The sequence below is a fragment of the Apodemus sylvaticus genome, chromosome 7 (assembly GCF_947179515.1).
Source record: "Apodemus sylvaticus chromosome 7, mApoSyl1.1, whole genome shotgun sequence".
NCBI lineage: Eukaryota > Metazoa > Chordata > Mammalia > Rodentia > Muridae > Apodemus > Apodemus sylvaticus.
Genome location: NC_067478.1, coordinates 50,916,013 through 50,939,020, shown reverse-complemented (window position 1 = coordinate 50,939,020; position 23,008 = coordinate 50,916,013). Strand labels below are relative to the sequence as shown.

The 23,008-nt window shown below is 46.4% G+C and overlaps 1 long non-coding RNA gene across 2 annotated transcripts; it reads left to right on the top strand.

Moving 5' to 3' along the window:
- The first annotated feature begins 2,149 nt into the window (after positions 1-2,149).
- LOC127688793 (uncharacterized) lies at positions 2,150-22,444 on the top strand. Of its 2 annotated transcripts, none has more exons than XR_007978758.1 (3): positions 2,150-2,602; positions 11,756-11,950; positions 21,919-22,444. It is a non-coding gene; the product is annotated as an uncharacterized LOC127688793 (long non-coding RNA). The 2 variants fall into 2 exon arrangements; XR_007978757.1 differs by lacking the exon at positions 21,919-22,444 and adding an exon at positions 14,514-14,790.
- Positions 22,445-23,008: the final 564 nt, after the last annotated feature.

The following is a 23,008-nucleotide window of genomic DNA, read 5'->3' as shown; positions in this document are numbered from 1 at the left end:
AGGCCCTGATTGGCTGCCCCAGTTACCCTGCCGCAGAAGTACGGCCTTGGTTCTGTTCAATCAGAGTCCAGAATCTTACAAGTCTAAATGTTCGCAGTCTGCATTCCTAGTTTTGCCAGGTTTCCCTTTATTAATATAAAGTTTTTCAAACACCTATATGTTGACCGTATTCCCTCACCCACTCCTTTATGCCCCTTTCCTTTCATCCGATTTGTTTCCTAGACAGTGTGATTCTCGTTGCATACCATAACCATGACTTGATGTATCTATGCAGGAAGCTAAGAAACAAATGAGAGGAAGATAATATGATTATTTCCGGTTACAGCCATTCCCCTAAAAGTGACATGACTTCATTATGCTTTATGCTACCCCCCAAAATTCCGTTTTGTGCATATGCTAGGTTTTCAACAACCCAGGGTGGCTTCATAACACATCTATGTGGGATGCACATAATCTCTGTCCAACGTTGACCTGGCATCCCTTGGTTAAACACATAGGGGTTGCATTGCATGTGCACAGGCCTTTTGGTAATACAGCCAGTACTTATCTTAAGTTTGTCAGCACAATGTTTTAAGTTTTTTCTTCAGTGTTTTCTTTGGTTCTTTATATTTTAAGGTGGATGTTTTGTTTTGTGGGTGAGATTGTTACCCTGAATTCTTTCTCAGTGTGCTTTGCTTTGGAATATTAGAAAGGTTATTTGTTTTCTTTTCTTTCTTATCTTAAACCACTGTACTGAGTGAGAATGGAGAAAGCTCATACCTCTGTCTTGTATGCCATTTTGTTGAAAGTGGAGTTTCCCCCATTTAATAGAATGGTGGCTGTAGGTTTGCTGTATAAAATCTTTAGGATACTGAGGTAAGTTTCTCTTGTCCTCATCTCTTCAGGAATTATCATGAAAGGAATATTGGATAAAAGCCTTTTTGGTATTTATTGAGATGATCTTTGAGCACATTTATGTGGTATATTACATTTGCCAGTTTGAATATTTTGAATTATTTCTGCATCTTTAGAATGAAGCCAGAATGATCGTGATGAATGGTCTTTTTGATTTGTTCTTGAATTCAGTTTGCAAATCTTGAGAATCTTTGATTTTATCTTCAGCCTGGAGATTAGTCTGTCATTTTCTTGATGTGTGTCCTTCTGGTTTTGGCATTAGGGCAGTACTAACTTTACAAAATGCTTTGTAGCACTCCTCTGTTTCTGGTATATGCAGTACTTTGAGAAGTGGTGGTGTCTCTTCTTTAAAGGTCTGATAGAAATGAGCAGTGGGTCTCTCTGCTTCCGGATATTTTGCTTGGGAGATAATTTCTTGCACATCCCAGAGCTATTTAAATTTCCCCCCTCTTGGCTTAGCTTTAGTGGGCCAGCATCCATCTGGAAATTAATCTGTTTTTTTCAGGCTTTCCTACTATTTTTTCTAGCTTAACTGTTTATCATTTTCTGAATTTCATTGGTATCTGTTGTAATGTCTCCCTTTTGGTCTCTAATTTTATTTATTGGACTCTTCTCTATTTGGGTTGCTTTAGATAAGGGTTCATTGATCTTGTTGGCCTTTCCAACAGTCTTGATCATTTTTTATTTTACTTGTTTCATTTAATTTCTACCCTGATCTTATTTCTTTCCATGTACTGCTCTTGGATTTTGTAGAGAAACATCATGTATTCTGCAGCATTTGATGAAATTTTTCATAGGACCATTTGACCTATGGTCTATTTTTATAGATCTAGTTGATGTATGGTATCATTTAATACAGATGTTTGTCTTACTTTTATTATGTTAGGACTATCTGTGTCTTATTATCTAAAAGTATTTTTAAATGAATTGATAATAAGCAAAAACAAAATCCAACCACTGACCTAACCTATGCACAAATCCAATGCAAGAACACAAGAAACAGTAAAAACTAGGATATCGTGATATCTCCAAAAAACATATCAATCCCAGAGAAATGACCTCCAATGAAAGTAACTTTGATCAAACTCCCAAGAATTAAAAAAAAATGATTGTTTTTAATATCCATATATTTTATCAGTTGGTGTCATTTTTTCTCTGCAAGACAGGTAATCAAGGCACCAGGTTCAACCCCCAGTACTCTAAGAGTGGAATACTGTCTTGGGGGAGGCATCACTTAGGAAAGGGCAGACCCACTATAAAAATACAGTCAAATAGAACACTGATGTAAAGAACACTGATAACATTGTGTGTGCCACGTTAGTTACTGCAGGCATGGTGGGCAGGGGGAAGCCGGATCAGACGGATGACTAATACTGGGTTTACACAGAAAAGGAGAGAGGAAGTAGAAATATCAGGAGGAGCAGCAGGCAGGGACAATGAGGTCATCTGGGCTCAAGACAGCATGAAAAGGGGTAGGGAAGCCACTGGTGAGCTACAAGCCCCCTTACAACTGCGCGGCCCTCTTCTTTGGGAAAGCTATTTCAACGAGGAAGGGAAGAAGGGAGCAGGTGTAGAGCAGAGCTGCTGCCCTCCCACGTTGGCACTGGACATTAAATAATGTCACATAAAGGAGAAATCACTGTAAACGCAGAGAGCTGCCTGGGGCTGTAGACTGAGAACACAGCCTGACCCACTTGCTGCTTCCCCGGTGAGTTCTGCTTTCTTTCCCCAGCTTCCGATGTCTTCTGCTCTGTGCCCCTTCACGTTCCTTTGTAAGGTTGAGTCCCATCAAGTTACAAATGATGTTTGCACCTCTGGGCTGGCTTTGTGGGGTCCTGTCACTGAAGCTGGGCAGGCCGTTGGGGGTGGTTCTTCAGGAGTCTAGTTGGGAATGCTGGCCCAGCCCCAGGCAGGTCATGGCAAGGTTGGGTTTACAAACGGTCTTCCTCTCTTCACCATTCACCAGTCAGTGTTGACCCTGCCCTGGGGAGTCATTCTTGCTTTGAAGTGTGTACCATGTGGAATCCAAGTCTCTATGGCCCTGCAGATACTGGCTTCCACCAGCCTTCTGCCTTCCTGAACACTGCGTGTTTTTTATTCAAATTTTCTTTCTGGTTGACTCAGGCCTTTCTGCTGGGCAAGGTTTAGTGTACCATCCTTGACACTTTGAGTTTGCTGAGAGGACTTACAGGTCACAGACTCCTAGCTGCTGACTCTGTGAGGGGCTTTTTTTGTTTTTGTTTTTTTTTTTTTTTTTTTGCCTTTAAGAATCTTTATTATTATTATTATTTTCTATATTCTTTTTTTATTCGATATATTTTTTATTTACACTTAAAATGATTTCCTCTTTTCAGCCCCCCCCCCCCCGAAAGTCACATAAGCCCCCTTCTCTCCCCCTATTCTCCCATCCATCCCTTCCCACTTCCCTGTTCTGGTTTTGCCTTATACTGCTACACTGAGTCTTTCCAGAACCAGGGGCCACTCCTCCATTCTTCTTGTACCTCATTTGATGTGTGGATTATGTTTTGGGTATTCCAATTTTCTAGGCTAATATCCACTTATTAATGAGTGCATACCATGATTGATCTTTTGAGACTGGTTTACCTCACTTAGTATGATGTTCTCCAAATCCATCTATTTGTCTAAGAATTTCATGAATTCATTGTTTCTAATGGCTGAATAGTTTCCTTTGATAGATTTTACATTGAAAAAAACGATATGATTTTTGCCTTTTAAAAATCTAGAGACACCTGGGCATTCACCTCTTCTAAAAGCTGTTATCTTATTCTGTCCAGTTTATTTCCTGCAGACTGGAGCAGATGCTGCCTGTGTGTCCTGCTCCTGCTTCTGTGGTCTCTGTTCTTTTTTTTAATGAGCATTTGTGTTTCGCCTTTGTGAATTCATATGCACCGCATGCACGCAGGAGCCCACAGAGGCCAGAAGTGGGATCTGAACCTCTGGACTGGAGTTATAAGTGGTTATAAGCTGCCACATGGGTGCTGGAAATCAAACCCAGGACATTAGAAAGCACTCTTAAACCACTGAACACTCTCTCTGGTCTCAAAACATTCTTGATGTTCCTAACATCTCCTTTGATCTCTTTGGCAAACAGGGTTATGAGTATAAGTCTGATCCATTGGTCACAATCTCTCCAATCTGATAGCAGCACTCTGGTCAGATTACTTCAATGCCCGAGATGTCTTTGACAGAAACTTTGATGTGCCCCACTGTCCTCCTGGACCTACCAGTTTATTCCTTGCACGTCTGTGAGTGGTGATTCCAGAGGAGAGGCAGCACGGCATCGGTGGCTGCTGTCCACTCTTCACACCAGTTCTCTGACTACCACGGAAGACGGGAAGCCCACGTTTGTCATCCTTAATGGGTAGTGATGGATTTTTGTTGTTGTTTTGTTTTGTTTTGTTTTTGCATTTTATCTCTCACTCTCTTCTTAGCTGTGTTTGTGGCTCTCATCTAGAAGGAGAAATTCTTCCACCATCTTAGCCACAGTCTGTGTAGGACATCCGGACTTGGCTGTGGTCTGAGGTCAGAGGGAGATGCCCAGCATAGAAGGTGTAGGGACAAGGCACGGAGGCAGAGAGCCAGCGATGAGGCCACAGTTGGTCTTTTCTCAGATAATCTGGAGTCTGTCATGTTGTCCAGTTTCATTGCTGTGTGGACCAGACTTCTGGGGTTGTTTCCTGGGAGAGAATAAGTGCAAGGGGCAGAATTACGTGGACACGGCAAACTGAGGGTCTGTGAGAAATTCCTTCAGTCCCCAGTGGTGCTTTCGTTGGGTTAGGATTGAAAGCGATGCCCTAAGTGTAAGATGGCTTGCGGCTCGTGCCAGCTCCTGAGAGTCCAGGGAGGGAGGGCTATTCCCGGGGTGGTGGTGATGAATGGGTTTTCAGAAGAGCCTTCAGACAGTCTGGGTTTCTGTATGGAGATGGAGGCTGGAGGCTGTCTGGGAACCAGCATTTCAAGTCCAGGAACCTACGTTAGCAAAGGCATAGAAGGCAGAGACGGCACATTGCACTGAATTAGTGTGTGTGGGGGGGGGTGAAACTGCTAGGCTTTAAAATTAATACGGAAGTGAGAGAGTGGAACTTGGGTGTTCTCCTTGATGAGAGGTGTGCCTTACTCAGCCTTGGGGGTGGGAATAATTATACCGTAAAGGACTCATTCTGCCCACGCCTCCTGCACTCACCGTCAAGGAGGAGCGTACAGTTATGCTGAGAATTGTGGTGGCTTGTCCATCAGCTGTAAACTGATGGAAGGCTTGTCAGAGACAGAAAATTCCTCCTAATGCGGGAGATCATATTTAGGGCACCCCAAAAGGCTTGGAAGTAGGTGGTGTGTAGCACTTGTAAATAAGCCAGTTCCCATGTTGGCTGCAAGCAAAAATTTGTTCAGCAATTCTGTCAACACATTGCTGGCATTACTGGTCGAAATAGCGGACCCAGATTTGCTTTCCATTCATAAGTGAGCTTGAGGAAGGTTTAGCCAAGTTTGCTAGCACTTCTCAGCAAGCTTCACGCCTTCCACTGTGAGTCTTCCCAGTGAAGGAGGTTCTCCATTGTAAGGGCATGTCAACACCTAGTTCCGATACATAGGGGCCTGCCTCGCTCCCTCAGCATCACTCTGAGTTCTGAGGAAGCTGTATGGTTGGGGTGGCCAACGGTGAAGCTCTGGCTCTCTGCCCTATGCTACTTGGCGTTGATGTATTTTAAGAACAAGGCCAAAAGTCACTGCATGCCCTTACAAGGAAACAGTCAGAAGCCAAACCCTGAACACAAAGCTGTCTTGAGGAGTGGATGAAGAGGAATCATGATGGCCCCCAAGTGAGACGTGGGATTACACCCTTAGTTCAGAACTGGGTTGAAAGGACACAGACTAGATGTGGGGGATGGGGTTATCCAGTCAGAGTTGGAGGCAGTGTCCATCCTTGGGGTAAAGGCCTTGTTTCTCATCCCTATGGGGGCGTAGGGAGAGTTCCCTTGCTGTTTAATTCAGCTACTAGCCCCTTCAGAGAGAGAAAGAACTCCCTCATTCCCAAACATGTAAAGTCCTGGCAGAGTGGGATTCCAGCCCCGGGTCCTCTGTTTGTTTGGGAAGTCTGTCTGTGTGCTTTGCTCTATGTTCCTAATTTCAGTCCTTACTTTTCCTGCCTCTTTTGTCTTTAAATCACAGAAGCAAAATGGAATCCACTCGCGAAACCTTAGTCTTTACCCTGACAGTATCTCCTGACCCTTTTGCCTCTGCTGGTCTCCTGTGTTACCAAGACAAGGCTGTTTAGTCTAAGTCTGGGCTCAAACTTGTGACCTTCCTGCCTTGGCCTCTCAATTGCTAGGACTGCTGGTGTGCCCTGCCTGTAGGTTATCAATGTGGTCCTTTTGGAAATAAGATCACAAAGGGCTACAGAGCAAGGGAACATAGACGGGGCCCCAGCACCTGCAGTGGTGGGATTTGCCGTGAGGTTCCTGGAGGCAGGGGTGGAGATAGAATAGTGTAGGGAAAGATTTGGAGTCGGAGTTCAGTGCTGAAGGCATCCAGACATGAGGAAGGGTCCTAGAGAAGGGAACTTCTCTCAGATCTGCTCTCAGCAGTGATGCTCCCAGAGGCCTTCAAGTCCACTGGCAGGACTCACTGACCCAGACAGGAAGTTATTAGAAGAGAAGCAAGCACAAGTTCCTGCTGAGGATGAAGCAGAAGCCCTTTTCTTCCCATGGCTACTGTCTACATAAGTGTTTCTCAACCTGGGGTCACAACCCTTACATGGGGTTGAACTGCCTCTTCTCAGATGTTTACAATTCATAACAGTAGCAGAATTATAGCTAGGAGATAGCAATGAAAATAATCTTATGGTTGGGGGTCGCCACAGCATGAGGCTGTATTAAAAGGTCACAGACACGCTGAGAACCACTGCTCTGGGTATTGGTGCTTTCCCACTGTGGATGCGGGAATGGCCGTTGGAGGTAATCATGAATTACTTCCTGCTCTAGTGGTGGTAAGAGAAAGAAACCAGCCAGCCAGTGCCTCAGGTCACATTAGAGTTGCACTTGCTCCAGTCTTCCTGCCAGTGTCCATTCTAGCCAAAGAATGTCATTACCAAGTGAGGAACCATGTTCCACTGACGAGAGAATCACACAAGTGCCCAAATAGTACTATACCTGATTTCAGCTTTGACATCCAATACATGCTATGCCTTGATAAATATATATAAAATGAGCGGATCAAATTCTTATAAGCACTTCAGTCTCATCGGATTTTAGTCATTCTTATGTTTTGGGGATTTTGTATTCATATCACATTAGCCATTAAGCCTGTTGGGCTCTTTTTAAAATGGGATTCTTTGGGGTTTCTGGGCTTTGGTTTGGCCAGATTCATGGGTTCTTGCACATTTGGGATGTTCACCTTCCTAAAAGATGAATGGTTAGCAAACAATTTTCTTCCGTTCCTTATGATATCATTTGACTCTATTTACTATATAAAAACTTTTTAGTTTAATAAATCCTATTTGTCTGCTTTTGGTCTCATTTCCTGTACTTTGAGATTCTAACCTCAAAGCTATCACCTGCAGAAATGCCTTGAAGTATGTCCCGTGTCCTTGACATACTTCCTGTACCCAACACATAGCAGATGTTCCATAGAAATATCTTGAAGCAGGGTTGTCCAGCTGGCCTCCTGAAGACTGGAATTAACAGGCTTTGAGTCACCACGCTGGCTTCAAACCATGCTCTGGGGAATGAATAGAGGCATTTGGGGAGTACTGGACACCATCATGCACATTGAGAACGAGTCCAGCCAATCAGAGCTGAGTTTAAATGCTTCTGTCCCTTAGTAGCCATGCGACCTTGTCCACCTTGATGAAGATCTCTGGCATATTTGAGAAGTAGCCAACATATGGTTCACATGAGCAGACTCAAGATTTATGGTCCCGTGCCTCAGTCGGTGGTTACAAGAGATGGCTGAAAGGAGTCAGGGGCACAGTGTGAAGATTCAGTCTGCTTCCGGTTGACCAGATGCCTGAGCAGCTCACCTGAGCATTGAAGTCTCTAAGGGGGTGGGCAGGGGAGTGGGGAATGGGGGTTGGGGGGTTCACAGGGAGTATCACTGTGTGTCTCAGTCAGGGTTTCAATTCCTGCACAAACATCACCAAGAAACAAGTTGGGGATGAAAGGATTTATTCAGCTTACACTTCCACACTGCTATTCATTCCTGTTCACCAAAGGAAGTCAGGAGTGGAACTCAAGCAGGTCAGGAAGCAGGAGCTGATGCAGAGGCTGTGGAGGGATGTTCCTTACTGGCTTGTTTCCCCCAGGCTTTCCCAGCTTGCTTTTTTTTATAGAACCCAAGACTACCAGCCCAGGGATGGCACCACCCACAATGGGCCCTCCCACCCTTGATCACTAATTGAGAAAATGCCCCACAGCTGGATCTCATGGAGGCATTTCCTCAAGGGAGGCTCCTTTCTCTGTGATAACTCCAGCTTGCGTCAAGCTGGCACACAGAGCGAGCCAGGACACTGCACAAGGCCTGGAACTTTTCCTTGCAGTTCCTGACAGATGCTTACTTTGCCTCGAAGCCACCCTGGATCATTCCTTCGATGGGAATAAAGTCTTTGATCCCTCCTTCTCTCCCTCCCTCCCTCTATGCTGTCCCTTCTCAGATCTGCCTTCCTCTCCCTCACAACTACACTCAGCTGCTGGCTGTCCAGAGGAGTTACCTGCAGTGCTGGTCCTCTGCTCCTCTGCAGATACTTGGGTAGCCTGTCCCTGTCCTGAAAGGCCACCTGCCCAAAGAGGCCTTCCCTAGTGACCAAATCTAACAGCTTCCTCTCACCCATCTCCTTCCCTTGCTTCTCCTCCTTGGATTCCTGTTCTGTGAGGCATTTTCCTGAGCCTTTCTTTGTTTTCCACCTCTAATTCTCTGGCCTGGTGCAGATGACTCCTAAATACTTGAGTAAGTTAACTTACGGATGAATGAGCAGAGATGGTTTATGTGGATGTCACTTGCACCCTACCACGGGGACATTCACCTTGTCTCAGATATGAAGGGTATTGTTCTTTTAATAGCCCAGAAGTTGTCAGTAAAACAACTTAATCATCCCAAAAAAAGTGCACCCAGGTTTATTTCGGAATGAGCACATGACGGTGACAAGCCAGAGCTGGCCAGGGTTCAGAGTAATGAGCGTTCTGTTTTCCTCTAAACAATGCACAGATTCTGCTGCTCTGGGCCATTCACATTTGGAACTGAAGACAAAAAGGGCTGTGAAGGTGAAGGGCAGCCTTGGGAAACTATTTTTAGAACCTGCAGCAAATGAGATGGTGTGTGTGTGGGGGGGGGTGTGATTGCAGTTTGGCAATGGTTTTCACTCCAGATTTCTTTTTCAGTTGGTAGAATCACAGAACAACCCCCGATAAGAAGAGTGACTTGGAGGATGGTAATTTGACACAGCAAGAAATGCCGAGGGCTGAGCCATGCGTGTGGCTATAGGTAGAGTGCTTGCCTAGCATGCAAACTCCATCCCCCACATCTAAGATTAAATGATGGTGCATCCCTGCAACCCCATCCCTTAGTCAGAGGCCAAGAGGATCAGGAGTTCAGAATCATCTTCAGCTACATAATAAGCTTGAGGCTAGCCTGGGCTACATGAGACCTTATTGAGAGACTGCTGAAAGAACTCCAAAGGTCCTGTCATTGTTAATCATCTTCATGATGATTGGCGGGGGCCACTTGTAGCTAAGTTGTGGAAATGAACCCATCGGCAGGCAAAATGGTACAGAGATTTGTCAAAGCTCGTGGGCACAACTTCAGATACCGAGACACTGAGCCTTCATTTACTCTCCTTGGAAACGCTCTCCTACTCACTGGGTGAAGACACAAAGCATTCAGGGATAGCTTCAAGGAGCAGGAAGGTTCAGGGAGGGAAGCTGTGCAGGGGGGAGGCTGGGAGGTGACAGCAGAAATGTGAATAAGCAGAGCAAGAGCTGAGCTGGGAAAGAACAGAATTGACAGCACCCAGGACATGGCCCTCTCAGAGAACATGAGACTGACAACCTAGCTCTTCTTTCTTCACCAGCAGAAACGGAGTTCATGTCTGATAGCTTGCTTTTCTCTCTGTTTTCAATATCCTTAAAACAAGCCCAAGCAAATCACTGACTAGGTGAAACCATAATTAGATTTTTAAAAACAACAGTGGAGGCTGGGCAGTGGTGGCGCACACCTTTAATCCCAGCACTTGGGAGGCAGAGGCAGGTGGATTTCTGAGTTCGAGACCAGCCTGGTCTACAGAGTGAGTTCCAAGACAGCCAGGACTACACAGAGAAACCCTGTCTCGGGGAAAACAAAAAAACAAAAAAACAAAACAACAAAAAACCAAAACCAAAACCAAAACCAAAAAAAAAAAAAAAAAAACAGTGGATGCTCATGTACTCTTGGTTATATTAAAGAACTTGTAACAACTTTAGAATCCCACCGAGTCACATAAAACAAGTGTGTTATACAGTATGATCATACGCACTTTAAAAGAAGTTTATGGTGTTTTGTCATGGCAATAGAAAAGTAACTGAGACACATGGACAGATGGATGGAGACATAGGTAGATGGATGAATAGATAGATGGAGAGTGAGGGAGGCATGGATGGATGGATAGGTGGGTGGATGGGTGGATGGATGGATGGTTGGGTGGGTAGGTGTGTAGGTAGATGGATGGATGGATGGATGGATGAATGGATGGAGGAATGGATTGATGGGTGGGTAGGTAGATGGATGGATGGATGGATGGATGGATGGATGGATGGAGGAATGGATTGATGGGTGGGTAGGTAGATGGATGGATGGATGGATGGATGGATGGAGGAATGGATTGATGGATGGACAGGTAGATGGATGAATGGATAGATGGATGGAGGGAGGCAAGGAAAGATGGGTTAATATAATTGTAAATAAATACAATTTGCCTACATATTTTCTCAGTCCCTGTGATGGTTCGTATATGATTGGCCCAGGGAGTGATCCTTTTAGGAGGTGTGGCCTTGTTGGAGTAGGTGTGTCACTGTGGGTGTGGGCTTAAGACCCTCATCCTAGTTGCCTGGAAGTCAGTCTTCCACTAGCAGCCTTCAGATGAAGATGTAGAACTCTCAGCTCCTCCTGCACCATGCTTGCCTGGATGCTGCCATGTTCCTGCCTTGATGACAATGGACTGAACCTCTGAGCCTGTAAGCCAGCCACAATTAAATGTTTTTTATAAAACTTGCATTGGTCATGGGGTCTGTTCACAGCAGTAAAACCCTAACTAAGGCCGTCCCTTGTGAAGGAAGATTCAGGTAGCTTCCAGTGTGAGCTCTTGCAGTTGTTCTTTACCTCCATGTCCACTGTCTTCCTTGCCCCTTGCCCCTTGCCCCTTGCCCCTTGCCCCTTGTCCACTTTCTTTCCTTCTCTTTCTTGTCCTGCTGAGACAAACTGGCCTTTTCATTGGCCAGAACTCCCGGCCACAGAGCAAGCCCTATCTATCTCTTGCCCAACTTCTGTGGCGCCTGAAGCTGCAGGTGGCTATGACTCTGGTTTCTGGCTTCAGGTACAGATCGTCGTTGGAGCTGTTGGCCTGAAATCAGCCGCTCTCCACAGTACAGCTGAACTCAGACTATCAGAGTAGGTTTTAATTTAGAAAGGAAAAAGAGAGAGAGGAAGAACACTCTTTCATTTGTATAAAGCAGCGGTTCTCAACCTTCCTCGTGCTGCAACCCTTTAATACAGTTCCTCATATTGCCATAAAATTATTTTTGTTGACACTTCATAACTGTAAGTTTGCTACTGTTCTGAATCATAATGTAAATATTTGTGTTTTTTCCCATGGTCTTAGGCAACCCTTGTGAAAGAGTCATTCAACCCCAAAGGGGTCACAACTCACAGGCTGAGAACTGCTGATAGAAAGCAACACTGGACAGAAAAAGAGTTCACCAGAATGGAACTGGGGGGAGAACTGACATTTGGCTTAGGTCGCCGCCTTCCATCAGCGTGCACGTCTGTTGGCCCGAGGCTGCCTCTTGGATGACGGGTAGGCCCGGGGCTGTCCGTTCCCTTCCCTGTCCTAGTGTGCTCAGTGTTCTTCAGCAGCCTTCACAGCCTTTGCTTAGTGCAGCTCGGGTGTCTCAGTGAGAGGTCAGGTTAGCACCTCACTCCCCTGGAAGCCTGGGTCCTAGGTGTCAGGTGACAGAAAGCCAGTCCTGACTGAGGACTGTGCTTCCATCCATAGGTCTCACTGGGGCATCCAGGAGAAGACATACTGCAGTGACCAGAAAAGGAGGCTTGTGGTCCTGCAATCCACCAAACCGCTTGGGCAGAGCTTTCTGGTTAAGCTGGGCTTTTGCATACAAGGTGGAATCCCTGTCTTGTATTTGGGTCAGATCAATGGAAAGGACGCATGGCTTGCTTTAAAATTAGCCTCAAACTCATTCTGTAGTAGTTGTGGGTTTCACCAAATAGAATGATGGCACTTTGATGAGTGCACACACAAAGTATTTCTATTCAGTGTATCTATGATTGGCTCCTCTTAGGAAAAAAATCCTTTAGATTCACCAAGATGCCGTGTTTCCACCTGCAAAGCGATGCTGTGGATTTTGTATAAAAGAAAGATTAACAAAACTAACTGTCTTATCTAGGATACCGGGAGAGGAAGGAGAGAGGGAGAGGGGGGGAGAATTTGAGCTTGTCAATGAAGAGAACAATCTCTTCTGCCCAAAAGAACAGGGTGAAACTAGAAAGGAAAGAAATAATCACTCCCTAAATCATGCTGTCAGCCAGAGCTCAGGGTTAACATTCTGGGAGGTTCCCAAGCTCAGAGAACATTTCAAATCTTAAGAAAAAAAAAAGCTGTTTTTTTCCTGACTATTTCCCCTGTGCCAGCAAGACACCTTCATGTAAATTCAAAATCAGCAAAAAACCGTTAGCAGCCAAAGCCACCTTCGCATTGTCCTTCGCAAAGACAGCTTGTTTCCCTGTATTTCTGATTCACCTTGGCTGCATCTGCAGATAAGCCCGAATGACCTAGAGGCCAAGGAGAAGCAAAGAATTTTGTGTGACTGCAGAAAATAAGTTTCTACAGTCAGGAGAATGTGGTGGTTTGAATAGGAATGGCCCCTAGAGACTTGTGCGTTTGAATGCTTGGCCGTAAAGGGTGGCACTATCAGAAGGGATGGCCCTGCTGAAGGAAGTGTGTCACTGTAGAGGCAAGCTTTGAGGTCACATATATTCAAGCTATGTCTGGCGTGATATACACAGTCTCCTTATGTTACCTACCAATCAAGATGTAGAACTCTCAGCTACCCCTCCAGCACCATGTCTGCCTGCCTGCTGTGATGCTTCCCACTGTGATGATAATGAACTAAACCTCTGAAACTGTAAGCCAGCCCCAATTAAATGCTTTCCTCTATAAGAGTCACTGTGGTCTCTGCACAGCAGTGAGACCCTAGGACAGAGAAGGAGACAGGAGGATCCAGGGCTCAAGGCCAGCCTCGGGGACACATTGAGTTGGAGGCCAGTCTGGGCTATGTGAAATTCCATCTCAAATAAATAAAAAAGCAAAACCCCTTTACAGCAAGAAAACATTATCCTGTGGTCCGAAGAACTAAACAGGTGCTTGGTTATCATTTGTGCTTCATGTCTGAGGGCCAGAGAAGAGGTGCTGACTAAACTAGACCTTGGGCTGGCTAGGTGACTCGGTGGATCAGGGTGCCTGCCTGTCACCAGCCCAGACAGCCTGAGTTTGAACCCTAAGCCCCCATGGTGGAGGAAGAGAACTCACTCCTATGGGTTGTGCTCTGAATTTACATGCGTGCCGTGGCATGCACACACCAGCACATATACACACAAGTAATAAAAGCTTAAGAAAAGCTGGATCTCTCTAGAGGGACATGTGTGCAGTACCTGAGGTGGCCAGAAGAGGGCAATAGATCCTTTGGAACTACAGTTGGGGATGATTACAAGCTGCCAGGTAGATACTGGAGAACTCAGTCACTGGAAGAGCAGCCAGTGCTCTTAACCACTGAGCCATCTTTGTAGCCCAAGATATTATTTGGTAATAGTTTGTTTTAATGATACCATACAACCTAACTATAATAATACTATATCTATCTATCTATGTATATATATGTATATATATATGCACACATATATATGTATTTATATATACACACACACACACACATACACACACACAATATTCATTTCCAGATTTGAGGTAGTCAAAAACATTATAGTCCAGCATTCTTTAGCTTGCTGTTTTTTCTTTATTGTGACCACAAATCCAGTATGAGCATGATTCATGCCTGGCAGGTGGCGTGTCCCCACAAACCCTAAAGGTGTCCCTGCACCAGGTGCCAGGCTGTGTGAGGCTGACATTCCCTCTGCGCTCCCCCGACGAGCTGGCGCCCTCTACTGAGTCCGGCGCCCGGGCTGGAGATGGCCCGCTTGCTTCCCTATCTCTCCACTGTCGTCCTCTCTCCATTCTTTGCAACTCAGGGTCAGAAGGACAGGCAGGTAACCTAGGTGAAGCCCAGCAGCCGTGTAAGCGAATAGGTCCCAAACTGTTTAAACTGCAAACAAGTGTATCACCTGCCCAGGTGAACCTGCCTTTGAAAATCCGTGCTGGCGGAACAGATAGCAGCCACCCACAGCGCAAGCCTCAACACACTGTCCTGGAATTCTCCTGCCCTTGAGCTGCCCTGGACACCCAAGAGAGGGAACCAGCGCTACACTCTGGCGCCTTGCCAGTCCACCAGCTCCTGCAAAGGCCTTGGCACTGAGCCCTAGCTGCGGCCACCACTGCACTTCACCAGGCCCGTGGGCTCCACCTTCTGGCCAGTGCTCGCTTCCCTGGCCTGGTCTATTCGTTGACTAGACTGGAGGTTCTTTTTTTTTTTTTTTTTTTTTTTTTAATTAGGTATATTCTTTATTTACATGTCAAATGTCCCCTTTCCTGGTTCCCTCTTCCCCCCAAAATCCCATAAGCCATCTCCCCTTCCCCATCAACCTTCCCCCGCTTCCCTGTCCTGGAATTCCTCTACACTACAGCATCAAGTCTTTCCAGGACCAAGGGCCTCTCCTCCCTTTGGTGTCTAACAAGACTGTCCTTTGCTGCCAATGTGTCTGGGGCCATGGGTAACTTCATGTGTACTATCTGGTTGATGGTTTTGTCCCTGGGAGCTCTGAGAGTACTGGGTGGCTCATATTGTTGTTCCTCCTGTGGCGCTGCAAACCCCTTCAGCTCCTTGGATCCTTTCTCTAGCTCCCCCATTGGGGACCCTGTGCTCAGTTCAATGGCTGGCTGAGAGTGTTCCCCCTCTGTACTTGTCATGCACTAGGAGTCTCCCAGGCGATAGCTATATCCAGTTCCGGTCAGCCAGCACTTGTGGGCATCCACGATAGTGTCTGGGTTTTGTAACTGTATATAAGCTGCATCCCTGGGTGTAGTAGTCTCTGGATGGTCTTTTCCTCAGACTCTGCTCATACTGGAGGCTCTTAACTGCCGCAATTTTGCTGGATTCCTCTGCTAGCCAGGGACAGTTTGGGATGACACAGCCTGGGAGCAGAATGTTTCCCAGGGTTGGGTGGGTGGTGTCCAGAAACGCTAAGAACCCTCTGGGTAAACAGCAAATCCGCCCAAGGACGGACGCTGTGGCTCAGTGTGCCGGTCAGCCAAGGCTGTGGAGTCTAGGAGCATTGCTCACTTGGACCCTTCTCCTCGCATCTGGTTCCTGCTTCTTGTATTGATCCTCAAATGGTCAATAAAATCCCAGTCCCAAATCTATTCTTCCTTGGATGTAGATGTCATGCTCCTTTTTCCTCATCTTAAACTCCAAATTCTTTGTGTGGCCACAGTTCTGCGTCAATGATCAAGGTCATACAACTGCTCTTGAAGAAGTTCTGGGTTCACACATGCATACACATAATTAAAAAAAAAAACAATCCTTCTTGTTAAAAATTGTTAAAGTCACCAGGCAGTGGTGGCGCATGCCTTTAATCCCAGCACTTGGGAGGCAGAGGCAGGCAGATTTCTGAGTTCGAGGCCAGCCTGGTCTACAGAGTGGAGTTCCAGGACAGCCAGGGCTACACAGAGAAACCCTGTCTTGAAAAATCAAAAAAAAAAAAATTGTTAAAGTCCCGCAGGACCAGTTTAGTGAATGCTAATGCATTGCTTTTTACACTGTGGTTTTAACATTTTAGTTCTGAGAGAAAAAGACTATTCCACACTAACCCTTTACTGCTTGTCCTGGCTCCTTCGCCCCACTAACTGGTGGGTGCTGCCTCTGGTAACTGGTGTGTGTTCCTATTTCAATTTAACTCTCTGCTTAGGATTTTTTTTCTCTATATGTATAGGGGTGTTTTGCCTGTGTATATGACTGGGCACTGTGTGTGTGTGCCTCGCCTGTGGAGGCCAAAAGAGTGTGCTTTATCTCTTGTAATTGAAGCCACAGACTCTGTAAGCTGCTGTATGGATGCTGGGAACTGAACCTAACCTGGCTCTTGGCCAGAGCAGCCGGTGCCCTTAACCTCAGAGCCAGTCCGCCAGCCCTCTTGTTTGGTTGGTTTTGTTTCGTTTTGGTTGATTGGTTGGTTGGGTTGGGTTGGGTTGGGTTGGGTTGGGTTTTTGTTGTTTTATTTTTTTAATTTTAATTTTTTCTGTCAACCCTCATTTTACCGTGTGCTTTACATAATCCTAATATCAGTATTTGTGACATCCATTCTCAGCACCAGGGTTCTTTGAAAATTTGAGTTTGTCCATACAGTTGGCTGAATAACACTCCTCACCTCTCCCCTATGCCCGCAAGATGTAAATATGTTATCTTACATGACAAAGGTGACTGGAAAACTGTTGCGAAATGGGGACATGATTTCGAGTGGACCTAGCCCAGCAGGAATGTGGGTTTATGGGAGTTTTCATCATTTCATCTCAGGTGCGAGGTTTTTGCCTGCGTGTATGAACACGCCCCCTGTGAGTACCTAGTTCCCAAGGAGATCAGAAGAAGACAATGGATCCCTTGGGACTGGAGTTACAGGTGGTTGCAAACCATCATGTAGGGGCTAGGAATTGGACCCAGGTCCCTCTGGAGAGCAACAAGGGCTCTTAGTCACTGAGCCCTCTCTCCAGCCTCTTACTTAGGCTTAAGGAGGAGAGTGTACCCCCCTGCAGCAGAGAAGGACTTGAAGGTGGAAGGACTGTCATTGTGCCGCTGGCTTTGAGATGGAAGAAGGAGCTGCATTAGGCAGCTATTTTAAAAGACAGGATTTCATGTAGCCCAGGCTGGCCTCCAGCTCACTATATAGTTGAGGATAGCCCTTGAAGTCCTGCTTCTCTTCCTCTAGCCTCCTGAGTGCTAGGATTAGAGACATGTTCCACCAGGCTTGACCAGTCGACTTGTCATTGCCGTAACAAGGGAACCTAGCTTATAAAGTAAGTGATCCTAGTTAGACCACCTGTGGAGGCCTCAAGTCCGGGTTGATGAGGGGCTGTGACAGATGGCAAGACACATGCAGGAAGAAATGAGCAGAGAGAGACCATTGGGCCAGACTGGCTTAAACAAAGTCTGTGAGAACAAGGGACCACGTGAGAATACCTTAGTGTCCTATTGAGGACAACCCTCCAAAGATCCAAAAACATCCATCCCATTGGTCTCCAGTGTTTAGATACCATCACTTCCAGGTATACTGTCCTGAAGACCAAGGCTCCAATTCAACCAGAGAAGAAACTCCATCCCACCCAAGGAATTAAAGGATGCAGCAGCCTTGAAGAGCTGCAAAGGGCCAGGGCTAGTCTTCTGCAGCTAACAGAAGAGAATAGAGCCTTCCCATGCCTCCCTTTGAGACCCCACTGTAGCCATTGATGTAGCTAGGACTGACCTTAAATTCCTGGTCTTCCTTTCCTTCCTCCTAAGGGTTGGAATTATAAGCAGGGGCCCACCATGCCTGGTTATGAAATCTTATTTCATCTGAGTTGTGAAACTGAAATGCCCAGATCTCTCATGCTCTCTTGAAGCTGGCACGTGCCAGCATTGTCCAACGTGAGACTACTAGTCTGTAGAGCAGTGTCCTGGAAAGGGCACGCATGCAGGTCTTCTGCATCTTCCTGCCTTGGTGCAGAGGTTACACGTGGAGGAGCAGCGGCCATCTTGTAACTTGGAAGGCATTAGTCGTTTTTTTCAAGGAGGCAGAGTGTAAATATAGGAAAAGTCTGAGCTCAAGTGATGTCATCTCACAAACTTGGACAGCTTTTGGTCGTCTTGAGGTTGTGAGAAAAACTATTGTCTGGTTCAGCTCTCATATCTAAATTTGTTTTGTGTAGCCAAATATCCGTTTAACAACAATAAAAGTTTTAATGCTTATGTGACTATCACAAAATTTTGCTCCATAATCATGGCCTTTTAGGGGGTGGGCATTGAGATAGTCTTCCTATGTAGCCTAGGCTATCCTGCTTTAGCCTCCTACGTGTTAGAATGGCAGGCACACACCTCTGCGCTTGACCAGATTTCTCTATGGGAAATCATTCATGAGTCAGGGGAAGTTTGCAGGGCAGGCCAGAAGCAGGACGGAGGGAGTTTCCTGAGTCAGTGGCTCTCTGAGGACAGACCAACACCTTTCAGCAGTACAGAGGGACCAATTAGAATGGTGAGCATCTGCCAGGCCCTGCCCCACACGCTCCACATCCAGATTCTGAAGGTGCCCAAGCTGTGTGTTTTTGCAAGGGCGCTTGGTGATCCTCACATACAGCTAGATGGTGCCTGATTCACAGCAGGTCTTCCTACAATAAACCCAACGTACATTAATGTGTAGTTTTCTTTTTGTTTTTGACAAGCCTCCTGTAGCCAAGGCTGGTGCCAAAATTTGCTGAACTTAAGTTCAGCCTCTGCCTCTGAAGTGCTAGGATATATAAATGTGCCACTACATCTTGCTATAAATATCTAGAAAGAAGGTGAGTTACAAACTCATGTAATGCCCTTAACCCACAAAATATCAGATGTTAGCAAGACAGTAAGTAAGCAAATTACCTTGTTTTGGGGATTACTAGTCCAAGTAGGGGCCTTGTGTTGCAAGATGGAACTGCAACTGGAAAAAAATTTCAAAATAAAAAAAAAAATTTGCTGAGCAGTGGTGGCACACGCCTTTAATCCCAGCATTTGGGAGGCAGAGGCAGGTGGATTTCTGAGTTCGAGGCCAGCCTGGTCTACAGAGTGAGTTCCAGGACAGCCAGGGCTACACAGAGAAACCCTGTCTCGGGGGGGGGGGGGGAATCGAAGTGTGCTGTTCCAGAACAGGTATCATGCTCACATCAGCAAAAGGTCAAAAGACTGCAAATCCAAATGCCATAGATTAGAGCCGTGTGCACACTACAGTTGCAGAACCACGAGCCCGTGTCAGCCTCAGGCACGTAGAACTCACAGAGGTGCAACAGTAAAACAGCTCAGTTTGACCCATGCACCCTGCTCACAGGGTCAAGGGGATGCCAAATCTTGGCTCTTCCAACTGAGATAAAAGTAAAGGAAATAACAAAAATGGAGCCTTACTCACTTGGTTTTGCAGGAAGTCCTTAGCCCTCAGCAGTCACTGGCTGCCCCTGCTCCACTATAGGCTGTAATCTAAGAACTACAACCTTATCTGGTCCCAGTCTAGCTCTCAAATAATTGACACAAAGGCCTCTTAAGCTTATTAACCAGCTTTAAGCACTATGACTGGGCAGATACTCATCTAGCCTAACCCTCTGCTCGCTACTTCCCAGCCCCAGGCCCCATGTGACTTGCAGTTTGAGTCTTACCCTGGCCTGCTCTGATCCACGTGTGTCCTCATGGTGAATCCCTTGGTGACCTGCTTGTCATGACTCCTCCTGGGACTTCCGCCTCGCTACCACCTCTTCCTGCCTCATGGCTGCGCCTCATGGCTGCCCTCTATTTCCTTTCCCTCTGTCTCTCTCCCTCTCCCTCTTTCTCTCTCTCTTTCTCTCTCTCTCTCCCCCTCTTCCTTCCTCTCCCCCTTCCTCTCCCCCCCCTTCCCTTTCCCCTTCCCCTCTCCCTCTCTCACTCTCATTCTCCCTCTCCCTCTCTCGCTCTGTCTGTCTGTCTGTCTGTCTGTCTGTCTGTCTCAGCCCCCTGATGGGGTCAGAAGTCCAGCCTTCCGGTCGCCTTTGCCCAGTTATAGGCTGAATCCTCTCTTTATTGACCAATCAGAGATAATGGAAAACAATTTCTCTATAGCACTGAGACCAGAGATGCTTGGCCCTGCCAACATGGACTGTAGACAGATGTCTGGGCATAGAAACCAGATCTCGGGGCACAGAATTCTGCATCTGAATACACCATGCATGAGATCATCCCCCGACAGTCCACAAGGCAAATAGGTCAAAATCACACATAGGATTTATGTAAATCTCCGCAACTTAAGGATTTGGATGTCAGAGGGGTGGGGTAAGGGTGTGGTTAGAACCAACCAGGATGAGTGAGGTAAGTGCGTGGCTTAGCAGGAGAATGCTTACCAGCATGCTTTGGATTTGATCCTCAGCGCCATCATTCCATTCTGGCCTGAGACCCCCTGACTCACTCTGTCCTCCCCAGTATGGCTGCTTTCTGCCTTCTATCAATTACCTAGTGATTGCTGCGTGCTCTCTTTGTCCCATCGCTCTGAGGGTGGCATGGAGGCAGTGTGCAGTCTGGCTGTGCTCTTGAGAAGCAAGTGCAGCCAGCCTTCTTCCTGCTGCTATGGAAGCTCCCAGTACAGAGGTGGTTGAGACATTCAGTGGCGGCAGCAGTGGCCAGGCTGAGCCGAGCTCCTGTCAACACTGGTTCCCTAGCAAACCCAGTCCCAAGCTGTGAGCTTGCACTTCTTTTCCTCACTTATTCGTGCACACTCTATTCTTACACACGGCTTCTCTCTGGTGTGTCATCTTGGCCATTTCCTCCCCTCTGGTGTGTGCATCACGGATGTGGCTTCCCTCTGATATATTAATTTTAGACATGACCTCTCTCTGGTGTGTGGAACTTTGACATGGTCTGTAGTGTATAGATCTTGGACATGGCTTCTCTTCTGGTGTATGAATCTTAAACATGACTTCTCTTCTGGTGTCCGAACTATGTACACTTTGCTCACACCTGTCTGAATCATTCAGGTTTGATCCCCAAAGGACCTATTTGTTTGCAATCAAGAAATTTTATCTTTCCAACATGAATAAATCTAGTCTTGGAGGTCAGGAACTTACCAAATATATCCGCCCAACCTCCAGGATGGTCTGAACTGACTGTCTTGGAAGACATACCAGGTGTTGTCCTCCCAACTCCTTCTCAACACCAACACTGAATTAGGATTGGCCTGTGTAGTAGGGCTGCTGAACCCAGATCCCAGAGGTCACAACTCTGTCTCACTCTCTGCCTTGTTTTCTCTGGACAGAGTCAGCATCACGTCGTAAGGTTGAATTGTCTGCATCAAGTTGCTGTTATAGTTGTTGTTTATTTCATACTTTGGTATCTGAAGCTTTGGGTTTTGTTGTTGTTTAATACTTTGGTATCTGAAGTTTTGATTTTTGTTGTTGTTGTTTATTTATTAGTATGTTGTAATATTTTGGTATCTGAAGCCTTGATAACCTAGAGAGATGTTTCCCCACACACCGCACCTCCAAACTAATTCCTGGAGTTAGTGAACAGCGAGTGCACTTTTCAAGTGCAGACCAATCACCCTAGCACCCACATCCCAGCCTCCTTATTCATGAGGAGCTTATATCTAGGCCACTGTCCCTCTGCTGTAATTCCCCAGGACTGGATGCAAGACAATCTACAACTCTATGCCCCAGAACCCTGTGAAATTATTCCAAGTGCCCAATCCTAACCCTCACTGCCTCGCCTTGGCCATTTCTCCCCCAGAGACCTCAGCAGAAGTGCCCTGTCCCCACAGCTTCCCCACTGCTCTAGGCTTTAACCTGACCCCCATGGCCTGGGACGTTCCTCCTCTTGTGAAGTCTGAGGAGTAACAACTTTGCCTCTTCTGCAGCACCAGGAACTGAGCCTCAAGCCTCGGCGTGCCAGGCAAGGGTTCCACTAAACGGTAAAGCCTGATTGTTTGTGGGCAATCAATCACCTTTTGGTATGTTGGTCATGGTATGCCTACAGTACTAACGCCTCGACTTTAAGGCAGAAGATGATGAAGTGGACCAGGGGAGACACCCATGGGTTGAGGAGCAGAGAGCTCCAACCACAACCAACGCCCATTTATGAGCTCTGCCGACGAGACACCCAGGCAGCAGCCCAGGAAGCTGTGCCTAAACCCGCAGATCACCACAGCATCAGGGGACACTGAGCAACAGGACAACACTGAAACCGATCGGCTTCTGGCTCCAGCAGCTCCCAAGTGTGCCGGTCCCAGAGCGGGAGAAAGTGCATGCTCGTTACTACAGAAGTCCTGGCTCACCTGTGGTCTCACCATCCTAGATTCATTCTCTCACAGGTAACCAAGGCCCAGGAGTGTTACATGAAAATGTACAGAAATTTAAAGGATTATAAATTTTAAATAACTTTCATAATTATAAAAACAGTATAATTATTCTACTTTCTTTGTAATTGTGATTGTGAGTCCCTTACTGTGTACATGTCATGAATCTAGCTCCATTTTAGGTTTGTGTGCATGGCAAAAAAATGTGAGGTATACAAGGTTTGGTCCTAGCATTTGTTTCCAGCATCTACTGGGCATCATGGGATGTGCTCCCCTGGTTGGAGTGCTGTATTTCAAGTCACTAAGCTAAGTGGAAAAACTGAGGCCCGCACAGTCTCAACGGGAGGTCCTCACCAGCCGTGGGAAGGTGCTTTTGGCTTCCCATTCAACAATAGCCTGAAATCACGGTAGCTTGGGAGACTGCATGTCTCCCTGACTTATCAATATCATCCCAATCTTCAGAAGAAGATGGTGCGTTCAGGTGCATGACACAGATATCACAGTGTGGTTTCTCTAGATGCTTCTCAGTTGAGTGGACATGCAGCCTCTAGACATACCTATTCCAATTACGAGTATGTCGGATAGAAGGATTCGAGTGTCATGGACCAGTGAGATGTGTCCATGCACACATAACAGGTGTCTGGGAACCCTT